Source organism: Triticum dicoccoides, chromosome 7A (genome assembly GCF_002162155.2).
Source record: "Triticum dicoccoides isolate Atlit2015 ecotype Zavitan chromosome 7A, WEW_v2.0, whole genome shotgun sequence".
In the NCBI taxonomy this organism is placed as follows: Eukaryota; Viridiplantae; Streptophyta; class Magnoliopsida; order Poales; family Poaceae; genus Triticum; species Triticum dicoccoides.
In genome coordinates, this window is record NC_041392.1 from 731638778 (window position 1) to 731650344 (window position 11567).

Consider the following 11567-nt stretch of genomic DNA (forward strand, 5'->3'; position numbering starts at 1 on the left):
ACTATCATCAAATCTTGTGAAGCTTTAGCTCTATTTTTTCAAATCGTCCAAAAATGAAGAGATTGTAAGTGCATCTAGTGCCCCCTGAGGGTTTTGGATGATTCTATGGACAACAATTAAGAGACTAATGTGTTTATAAGTATACACCTGTGATAGTTCCCTAAGATGGTTTAACAAAGAGTTATGTCCCCAAAACTGTTGTGATTGCAGTGTGTTATGTCCCCAAAAATATTATGATTGCAGTGCCCTGAGGACTAAGAGCTAGTATCAAGAAACTATATATTATTATATCTGTCCGCACAAATGCACGGGTCACACTGTAGGTTAGTAATTATTTAAATAGGCATGCTAACAATATTTATTTAGTTGGCAATAATCTCTCAAACTAATAAATCATACTTTGAACCAAACTTTATGGTGACACTTTGGACAATAAAGTTATTGCTTATAGATTGCAAATTTTAAATTGGCCAAATAAAAATTTGACCATTATTGAGTCTCAAATCTATTGGTATCAAATTATGTAGATTTCCTCAAATTAATTTCAGTTTAGTAGTAGTAGGAGAAGATAGTACTCCCTCGGATCCATAATAAGTGTCATGGTTTTAGCACAAAATTGTATTTTATTTAAAAGAGAGCAAGCCCCGGCCTCTGCATCGATGGATGCACACAACCATATTATTAGTTTTCATCAAAGCTCTGATAAGAACACATACATCAAACAACCCGAAACCACCGCCCTCATATACAAATTCCACAATAGGAAATGCCCTCACGCCCCACAATCTAAAGCCGCAGTCAACACCGATCCGCTTGCATGACATGCCAGGAGCATACACCCGATGCAGCCAACCGATAGCACAAAACACGTGCACATGCTTCAGAAAGCCGCAACCACTACAATAACGTTGCCCCATGTCCAGAAAAGAGATCCGCATCAACCTTGCTAGGCTGTCTAGTGACCACAACACCAAAAAGCGTCACCACCTGCGCGCTAGTGCAAAAAAGCCTAGCTATGTCGTTGCAAAATTGTCCTTCCAGGCGTTGGGTTCCAATGCCACCAATATGGCACCAGTGAAAAAAAATTAATGGTGGTGTTGCACACACGTCAACATTATTTTAGATACTGATGGCATGCCGCATGGCCAACGCCAGCAGTAAGTGTATGTTACCACTGACACATGCCTTGTTGGCCCAACGCCACCAATTTGATTTGCCGGTTATAAAAAAATATGTAGGTATGTAAACCATCAACTAATTTAAGATCTACTACTACGTCAAGTAGTTAAACTTAATAAACTAGATAGATACTCATCAACTTAACAAACTACATAAAGTTAGCAGTTGAACAACTAAACTAGTTTAACTTAACAAGTTGTTCAACTTAACAAACTACATAAGATATAGCTAGCCTAGGTGGTCGATGACATTTCTTGATCAAGGATTTCCTTCATCTGTCGAATCATGTACCTATTGTCCTCTCCCTCCCTTTAAAAATGAGCTTCCTCCATCTTGAACTCATTCCTCCCGGCTCTGACGAGTTTTCTCTACTACTTCAGTTGATCCCTCTCCTCGATCAGCTGATCTCTCTGCTCCCTCAGCCTAAAGGTCTTATTGAAGAGATTAGCCTTCTCATCGATCAGTTGATCCTTCTCCACCTTCAGCGCGACATTCACCTCCTTTGAGGCCTTGATGGTACTTTCATAAGACTCTATAAGCTGGAGGTTGAGCATGTCCACATCATAGACCTTCTCCTCAACAGGTTTCAGATTCGGCACGTATCCCTACCAATTTAAATGTTTGAAATCGTTAGATATGTATGTGTTTATGACAGCATGAATGGTTAGTTATATGCATGTGTTTGCAATAATGATCATGGATGTGTTTGGAATCTTACTTTGTTGGTGCTCGCTTCGCGTCCGTCGGCATACCCCGCGATGTTGCCAGAAGACCTATAGTGGCTATTACAAAAATAATAACGAGTTTTATGAATGAAACCCAAAACCGAAGACAATTTCAGAGTTGACACTAGTTAACAATTTTGTAGTTTGGTCTTTTTGGTCATGATCTTTGAACTAGTTTGGTATTTTTGGCCATGACCTAGAGCAAACAATTATTAAAATGTATGGCCATGACCTAGAGCAAACACAGTTCTAAAAATGCCATTTGTACCAACATGTTTGGCCATGACCTAAGCAAAATTACTGTGAGTCGAGGGTGATCAAAGCCCGAGCAAAATTGTAGTGGCCATGACCTAATAAAAATGCCATGTTTTCGGTAGTGACCCATAGCAAATAACAAAGGGATGAGATGCTCACCTGGGTTGGAGCCGAGGGTCGCCATCGCCTACCGTCTACTCCGTCGTTGTCTCCGGATCCGTCGCCATCACCAAAATCCTACAGTTGGGAATGCGAATCACACCTCATATAAAAAACAAATCCAGTTGGACCATTCCACTTGGCATCAAGAGGGGGAGGCATAGATATGTACCTAACGACAGGAGGACGCTGGAAATCGCCGGAATCGGCCAGCAACAACCGTTGGTAGAAAGGGGATCAAGAGCAGGGCGACAATGAGAAGGCCATCGAGTGGAGTTGGCGAGTATGGCGAGGGGGCCTTGGCCGTTTTGTTTTTCTTGGACCACTTCCGACGTAACGCTAGGGTAGGCTCAATAGGCCCCTGTCGTAAAAAAATTTAAAGATACAAAAATCAATAAAAAGAAACAAAATTAATTAAAAATATACAAAATAACTAAATGTCTCAAAAGGTAATTATTCACACTTTAATAACTAAAAAGTCTCAAAATGCTAATAAATTCAAACTCAAAATAATAATAGATTCAAAAGACATATTTTTTACTTTAATAACTAAATGTACCAAAAAATAATAAAAGTCTCAGAATAGTAATAAATTCAAAATATATATCCTCAATTTCATAACTAAAAATCTCAAAATTTATTAAAAAGGCTCAAAATAATAATATATTAAAAATAAATATTTTTACTTTAATAACTAAATGTTTCAAAAAAGTAATAAAAAGTCTCATAATAATTATAAATTCAAAATTAGTATTCTTACTTTAATAACCAAAAGTCTCAAAGGTAAAATAAAAACTCAAAATAATAAAAGAGTCCTATATAGGCAAAACAAGGGAGAATATTTTTGTGGAGAAAGGAAGTTAGTTGTTTGAGAAACAAGTGCTGTCAACACTCCGACATATATAGGCAAAACTTAGTGTTCGCGTTCAAATTCAATGCGCGCCAACTCTAGACTAATTACCTACGGTGTTCATACAAATTCAACGCCACCACTATCTACCAACTGGCCAGTAGTGCTGGACCCACCAATTTGTGACGTGTTAGAAAAAAAACCAACGCCAATACTATCCTTATGAAGCTGCCATACCAAATATGCTAGCGCCCCCATTATTTTGAAAATATAGTGATGGCGTTGATTGAAAATGGGGTGCCACCAACTAAAGTTGTGGCTATCCATTCCTCTACTGGTGCTTCCATCATCATGCATCCTCCATCGTCGCCCACCACACCAAGCCGCCGAGACTCGTCGTCGTCGATGCAATAGATACCACGCCGCTCCACCTTGGCCACAATGTCATGCTCGGGAAAAACCAGGGGAAGACAAACTTCAAGACGACCCCCTCAGAAAAGGAACCGACACGAGATCAATGTCGTCATCCAACCTTATTCACCAGCCGGACGCCTGCACGAGAACCCCCGGAACTACGACGGAGGGATGCGCCACAGCGGCCATCAGCCCGCGCTTTACCTGGTGGTGATTCGGCGGCGGCAAGGAGAGTGCGGCCCGTAGATGGGTTTTCAGTGAGAGAGGTTTCCGAGTGCATGCCTTCAAATTTGAACTAAAACTAAGACACTTATTTTGTATTGGAGGGAGTAGTATTGAGTTATCACAATCCATCCTTGCTAATAAGCGCTCTGGAATCAAATCTCTCGCTGTTATTTGTTGTTGGCTAGCTCTCTCCACGTACGATTAATTGGTAGAAAAATTAAGATGGTCGCTAGCATGCTAATTTTGTATAAATGAATATAAATGGGCATTACGATCATTGATCGACTGTCAATTGAATATAGTAAATTGAGCATGCAAGTGTATTGGCCGACACGCGTGCATTTCGTTCAGTTCAATCATTAAGCTACACGAGTAACCTCTCCCAACTAGCTAACTGTAGCTAAAATCAGTATGATCGAGATAGTTGTTGTAAAGTTTAAAAATAATGATGCGTGCGTGCACAAACGAACTGATTAAGCTCGGTAGCCGCTACCAGACGGCCGGTGCGTAACCGGATAAGAATTGAGTAACTGGAGGACGACCGACGACGACAACCCATTCGTGTGGAACATGCATTATCAGACTATAATCAATACAATCATTCACTGCTCCAACGTATAACAACGCACTCCAATCGATGGATAGACATATAGTAAAAGCCTGTTTGGTTTCAATAAGTTAGGTAAGTCAGGTGACTTAAAATCAGTGATTTATAAGTCACGCCTGTTTGGTTGTCACCTGACTTATAAGTCATCTGACCACACATTTTTATCTTGTTTTTTATGTAAAGATGGTGGAACCCACACAAAAGGGGGTGACTTATAAGTTTTAAGTCGGAGTGAAGCAACTTATGACTTATAAGTTGGGGTGACTTATAAGTTGGATCTGTTTGAAAAAATAAGTCATTTTTTTTCACTTTTTTGACTTATAACTTGATGACTTATTTGAAACCAAACAGGGCCTAAATGATGTGCACGTACGTAGTGGTTGGATTTCAAATGCATGTCTACTTTTGGCCTTTGGCTCTAGCTGCCATCCGCTCGATCTCTCAGATACTGAAGGAAACCAAATGTGGAATCTTTGATGTCTCCCAACTTGCAACGCAAAAGGGACAAAATCGCACGCACGGATCCGGTTGTTGCGGAGGTCTACTCTATACCTGAGTCGCCATTCACCATCCGAATATGCCATGAGCTATGCAGCACAATTTGCACGAAGCATTGATGAATGAAGATGGTTATAGACTTATAGTCGAGCACAAGGGCGTGTAGAGTGCCAGAGTTCGAGCTGCATGTACGTGTGCGTCACAGCACAGGTCATCTATTTTGACCGTGCGTGCATGCACGTCCGCCCAACACATGGGCTACCTTCTCGATTGGTCGCCAGCATGACACCTAAGAGCCGCCACTGCACATGCACGGCGAACCACCACCGCCGGCGTTGCGTGGCGTTGAGATTTGACTTTGAAGGCCTCCCCCACGCACTCCGCTGCCCGGCCACCCACACGCGCAACCACCACTTGCCAAGCTACCCTGCCTCCTCCTCCTTGCATTGCATATATACCACATTGATCGTCTCCACCATGGATCACATGTCATCTCATCTCAGCAACAACACACAAAAAGCACAAGGAGCAACTAGCTAGCCGATCCATCCACATGGTTCCCAACTTCGGCCGTTCCATCTCCTTCCCTCGGACCCGGGCGATGTCCTTCTCAAAGTCGTCCCGCCACGTCCGCTCCGTCAGCCTCCCCGGCACCACCTCCTCACACCCGCTCCTCGCAAACCTCAACGCCGACATCGCCGCCATCCGTGCCTGGATCCAGGACACAGCAGCAGCAGGCTCGTCCCTCCCGGCCGGCCTCGCCGCCATACACGCGCTTCATGCCGCGCTCGCCGACCTCCTCCTCCTCCCAGCGTCCCAGGCATCGCTTCGGAGCACCACCAGCAACGCCGCAGGCAGCCTCCTAGACGTCTTCCTCATCCTCGCCGACGCGCACCAAGGCTTCAAGGAGTGCCTTATGTCGCTCAGGCACGCCGCCGCCGAGTCCCGCGCTGCGCTCCGCAGGGGCGATGCCACAAGGCTCGCGTCTGCCGCCAGGTCCCAGCGCCGGGCCGAGAAGGACCTCGCTCGCCTGGCCGCATCCGTCTTCGCCGTCTCCTCCAAGTGCACCCGCCTGAACCTCGTCGGCGAGGATGCAGAGATGGCCGGTGCGATCATGCAGGCAGTGGCTGCAAGCGCCGCGGCCTCTGCGGCCGTGTTCTCGGCTGCCGCGTCAATGTCGTCCCCGGCGTCCTCTTGCAAGAAAATGGCCATGTTTGTTCCCGTGTTCGCCACCAGGAAGGCCGCCGCGCCGGAGACGGCAGAGGCGGCCATGGAGAGACTGCATGTGCTAGAGCGGTGCTTCGACGAGTGCGATGGCGCCTGCAACAGGGTGTTCAGTAGCGTCGTGCAGACCAGGGTTTCACTTCTCAACGTCATGACGCCCACGATCTAGTCAGCTAGCTACTCATGTCATGTGTACATATAGGAAAAGAAATAAGGAAACCTAATTAGCTAGGCCATGTGTATTATATATTTTGCCGACGAGGGTGGTTCTTCTACACCCACTCTCGGTGCACCCACGGTGCACCCACGTAAGAAAACATATCAAAACATTTCGAAAAAATCTGAAACTTCGTGGAAATGATCATCAACAAATGTTATGGGGGCTTGCAAAATTTGGTGGTCAAATAACATTCGAGGAGCTCTCTACAAAAAAGAAAAAATCACTGAAAATTAGTCAAAATGTACGTGCACTGTTTGAGCAGATTTTGCAATTTTGTCTTTTTTGTAGAGCGCTTCTCAAATGTTATTTGACCACCAAACTTTGCAAGCCCTCATAACATTTGTTGATGATCATTTTCACGAAGTTTCAGATTTTTTCTAAATATTTTGATATGTTTTCTTGCGTGGGTGCATCGTGGGTGCACCGAAAGTGGGTGCAGCCACTACTTTCTTTTTGCTGATTTGTCACTGCACACTGTACATATATACAGGGGAAAATATAGTACAAAGAAAAAGATTTTGCTACACTTGTTCAGACTTGTGCTTCTTTACATGAATAGGGCGGCTCCTCCACCCTCTAGTCTCCTACACCATTGTTCTACCCTGCCGTCGTTGCCGCCGCTGCCACGGAAAAGCCCATGTGGTGGTCGGCGGCGGCGGGTGACTTTGGGCTTGTTTTTTTTGAGCTGAAACCGTAGAACAAAATGTTCTATGATAAATTTTCATTAATTAATTAAAAAGTACAAATACAAGGAAAGTACAAATCAACCAATACCAGTTTTAGGAAAACCCATAATTAAATTACAAGTACTGTTGTATCCAGATTCTGATCTTTTCTGACTTTGATGATTTAGCTCTGAGCTCTGTAGCTTGTAGTCCTTCTTTCAAGTAATGCTTCCAAGTCTCCACTTGTGATGGCCTGGCTTATTGGGGATGATAGACTACTCATATCAATAAGGAATTCCTTCTTTTTCGGGAGCCCATTCGGACAGAACTCCAAAGTTAAGCGTGCTCAGCTTGGAGTAGTGTCAAGATGGGTGACCGACCGGGAAGTTTCTCCCGGGTGCGCATGAGTGAGGATGGTTGCGGACAGGTGCGTGGTCATGTTGTTCATGACGTTTGTGACCCGTCGTGGCACCCGGCATGGCACATGTACCAGACTGGAAGCACAGACGTTTGTGCCAAGAGGGAACGTTCCTGTGGCCCGACGAGGACGTCGGTTCCTCTGAGTGGGGGTGTATGTGATGGCCTGGCTTATTAAGGATGATAGACTACTCATATCAATAAGAAATTCCTTCTTTTCCGGAAGCCCATTCGGACAGAACTCCAAAGTTAAGCGTGCTCAGCTTGGAGTAGTGTCAGGATGGGTGACCGGCCGGGAAGTTGCTCCCGGGTGCGCATGAGTGAGGACAAAGTGCGCAGAAAAGACTAGTATTGATCTGTGGGGCTAGTCTAGATCCCGCCAGGAGTAATGACCACCGGCGGGTGTGTCCGGGGCGTTACACCACTGATGGGGCAGCTCACCTAAATATTTTGTCATTTCTACTCATCCAGATGGCCCAGCAACCCTGAATAATGATGTCCATTGCAATATCTGATGGAAGGTGCCTCATGGAAAGATGAATCTCATCATATACCGATATGCCTCTGGACTTAGTTGGAATAATGGAGTGCCAACATGTTAAAGCAAATTGACAATCCCAGAACAGGTGGACAGTTGTTTCCTCTGTGGCATCGGTACATAGGGCACAATTATAGTCATCTAGGTGCATGGATCTCCTATGGAGGAAGTTTCTGGTACTCAGGTGATCCCACATCAACAGCCAGAAAAAGATTTTATGTCGTAGCCTGCATGATGATTTCCACAAAGTTCTGAAAATGTCATGTACTATGTTCTCCCCTCTGATAGCTTTGTACATTTTCATAGCTGAGTAATTGGGTGACGCCCATGCGTATGTCCATTTATCATTTTGGGTAGCAGAACCTTGCTTAGTCAGGAGCGTATGCAATGATGTGAATTGCTCAAAAGCTAGCTGTGAAAGTGGCATGTGAAAGAGTTGGCTGGTGTCTGTATGATGCAGGGCACCACTCAAGGAGATAGTCTGATTGATAGCATATGAATGGAGCTCTGGGAAGTTAAGGAGGAGTGGAACACCTTGCCACCAATCAGTCCAAAGGCTCACTGAATCTCCAATACCTGCTTTACAGAAAACATGCTGCTTAAACAATGGGAGTAGTTTCAGTACATCTCTCCACCAGAAAGATCCAACTTTCTGCTCCCCTGGTAGCCTGTTCTGGTAGTGTTTCTCCCAGATGATATGTACCCAAGGTGTGTCCACTTTGTTAAAGAACTAATGCAAAAGTTTCTGGAGCAGTGCCTTGTTATGTATGTGGAGATCTAAAACCCCAAGACCACCATGGTTTTTAGGTCTGTTAACTTTGTCCCAGGCAATGAGCACAGAGCCTCTATCCAAGGTACCATATTTTCTCCAAAAGCAGTTCATAAGATAAGTGTTGATTTGTTTGACAACTGTTTTGGGTATCATCAGAGTGCTCGTGAAAAAAGTGGGTGTACTTGTGAAGATGGATTTAATGAGGGTGAGTTTGTCCCCAGTGGACAGCATGGTAGAGCAGCTTAGTAGTCTTGTCTCAATCCTTTGAAGCAGAGGTACAAAATCCTCAACTTTAGGCCTAGATAGACATAGTGGGAGCCCCAGATAATTGAGTGGCAGAGTACCAATCTTGCATCCTAAAATGCTTGAAAGTTCAATCATCTTCTCAGGAGGAGTGTTAAGAGAGGTCATTGTAGACTTTGCATAGTTCACTTTGAGTCCTGTGTAATGAGCATAATGTAACAGGAGATTTTTGATTTGCTGCACCTGGCTATGATCAGCTTTTGCCACTAAGATAGTATCATCTGCATACTGAATGATAGGATAATTAGGGCAAGTAGTATGTGTGAGTGGTGGCTCAATCATGGATGCATGGCAGGCTTCATTGAGGATAGTCTGTAGTAAATCAGTAGCAATCACAAATATTAGTGGTGACAGAGGATCTCCTTGCCTAACTCCATTGATACAGAGGAATTTCTTGCCAGGAACTCCATTAAGCAGAACAGATGAATACCCAGAGCCATAAATCATTTTGATCCAGTGGATCCACTTGTCCCCAAAACCTTTAGCTTGCAGGACCTCAATAATAGTGTCATGGTTCAACATGTCAAATGCTTTTTCAAAATCCAGTTTGAGGAGAATGATTTCTTTTCTGCTCTGCTGGCGTTGGTGTATATATTCAAATGACCATGCTAAGCAATCTTGGATACATCTGTGGTGTAGAAAGCCGTATTGATTTTTGTGGACCATGCCAAGGATGAGTTTCTGGAGTCTATTAGCTAGCAGTTTAGTGATGATTTTGAGAGTGCAGTTCAATAATGAAATAGGCCTGAAATCTGCTGGTGTAATTGCATGATCCTTCTTAGGGATGAGGGTAACTTCGCGCTCATTCAGGCCTAGCGCCCCCACTCCACTTCATTCCCTGTGCAAGGTACGCCGCTGGTGTGCGGCTGCACCCCAAGTGGCCAGTAGCCGAGATCCGGTGCTCCAGCGCATGAATCACATGGTTTTTCGCGCATCTGACGGCCTCCTGCTTGGAGTAGTGCACACTCCACCATGGTTGCGCCTTGCTGTATTTATAACCTTCAGATGCGGACGACCATGTGTACACCCTAGGTATCCCGGGTATCTATATAAACCGAGGTGCCAGGGTCGTAGAAGCCAGATTCATTCACATACAATCTTGAGGTAGATCACCTATACTTTGTATCCCATCCCAAATCAATACAAACAAAGCAGGAGGGTTTACCTCTTTGAGAGGGTCTGAACCTAGATAAACTTCGTCTACCTTGTGTCTTTGTTATCATCTAGCCAAGACTACCAGATCGCGGCAAAAAGTGAAGAATGTGTCCAATTCCGGCCTCTCCGATGAAAACTACTGTATTTGATTCTCCGATCTGTCTACTCCGCTGGGTAGGTGAGTAAGCCTAAAATTTTCAAGTCGGGAAGGTCAAATTTAATGAATGTTGAAGTTGTAAACAGAAACTAATCAAGAATGGGCTCATGTTTATACCAAGTAGACCTAACAAATCCTAACAAGGATACGGTATCAACATGACCAGGACAAATTGTCTCGTGCAAAATAATATCAGGTCAAATTTGTTGATAATTCATACAGTAATGCCAAAGCAGAGAATTAGAGATGGATTGTGATTTGCGAACAATTTATAATTTTGTCCAAAACATTCAAGAACAAAATGCATGACGTAGCATGAGTGCTTCTCCTCCCTTTATTCATATTTATTGTTACTTTGATGTTCCATTTTTCGAGTGAAGCCAGAAGCAATCAGGACCAAATATTGATTAATCCATGGGAAAACATGAATACTAGTCATCAACCAGTGCACTTGCACGGGCTAGCGTAGTTATTACAAAACATGAATTATTAAGAACCAATTAATAATTAAGAGCCAGTTACATATACAAAAGTCACTGCAAAACCTACTAATTAAGAAAATATTATATTATATAAGTCCAAACATATACTCCCTCCGCACAAAAATACTTGTCATCAAAATGGATAAAAAAAGATGTATCTAAAATTAAAATACATCTAGATACATCCCCTTTTATTCATTTTGATGACAAGTATTTCTGGACGGAGGGAGTAGGAAATTATTGGAGCGCCTAGACAATCTAGGAGATTATTTTAAATTCTGCCAAGTTTGTTGATTTGTTTTCTTTGATAGAGTTTACTGTGACACTGTATATGTACTAAGCAAACCCTGGCATACGATATAATCTGTTTCACTTGTGATTCTGAAACCGGATTTCTAGAGAAGTTATATTAATAATTAATTTTATAATTGTTAGGATTACTAAAGTTAAGACATCACAGTGTAAAAATATCATAACATATACAATGTTCTACACTTCAGAACAATTGAGCATTTAGATGCGAGATTATGTTGTAGATATATAAATTTGTGCAAGATCACCGCTGGAGCTCTTGAGAGCTTGATTTCACATCTAAAAATGAAAACATAAATATAATGTGTTCTGGCAAAGCATGTCTCCTGCCGTATTCTCGCAAAATTAAAACAATATATTGATCTCCAAAGAGGTACAGGTAGACATGGGAAGATTGAAAGTTTGGAACT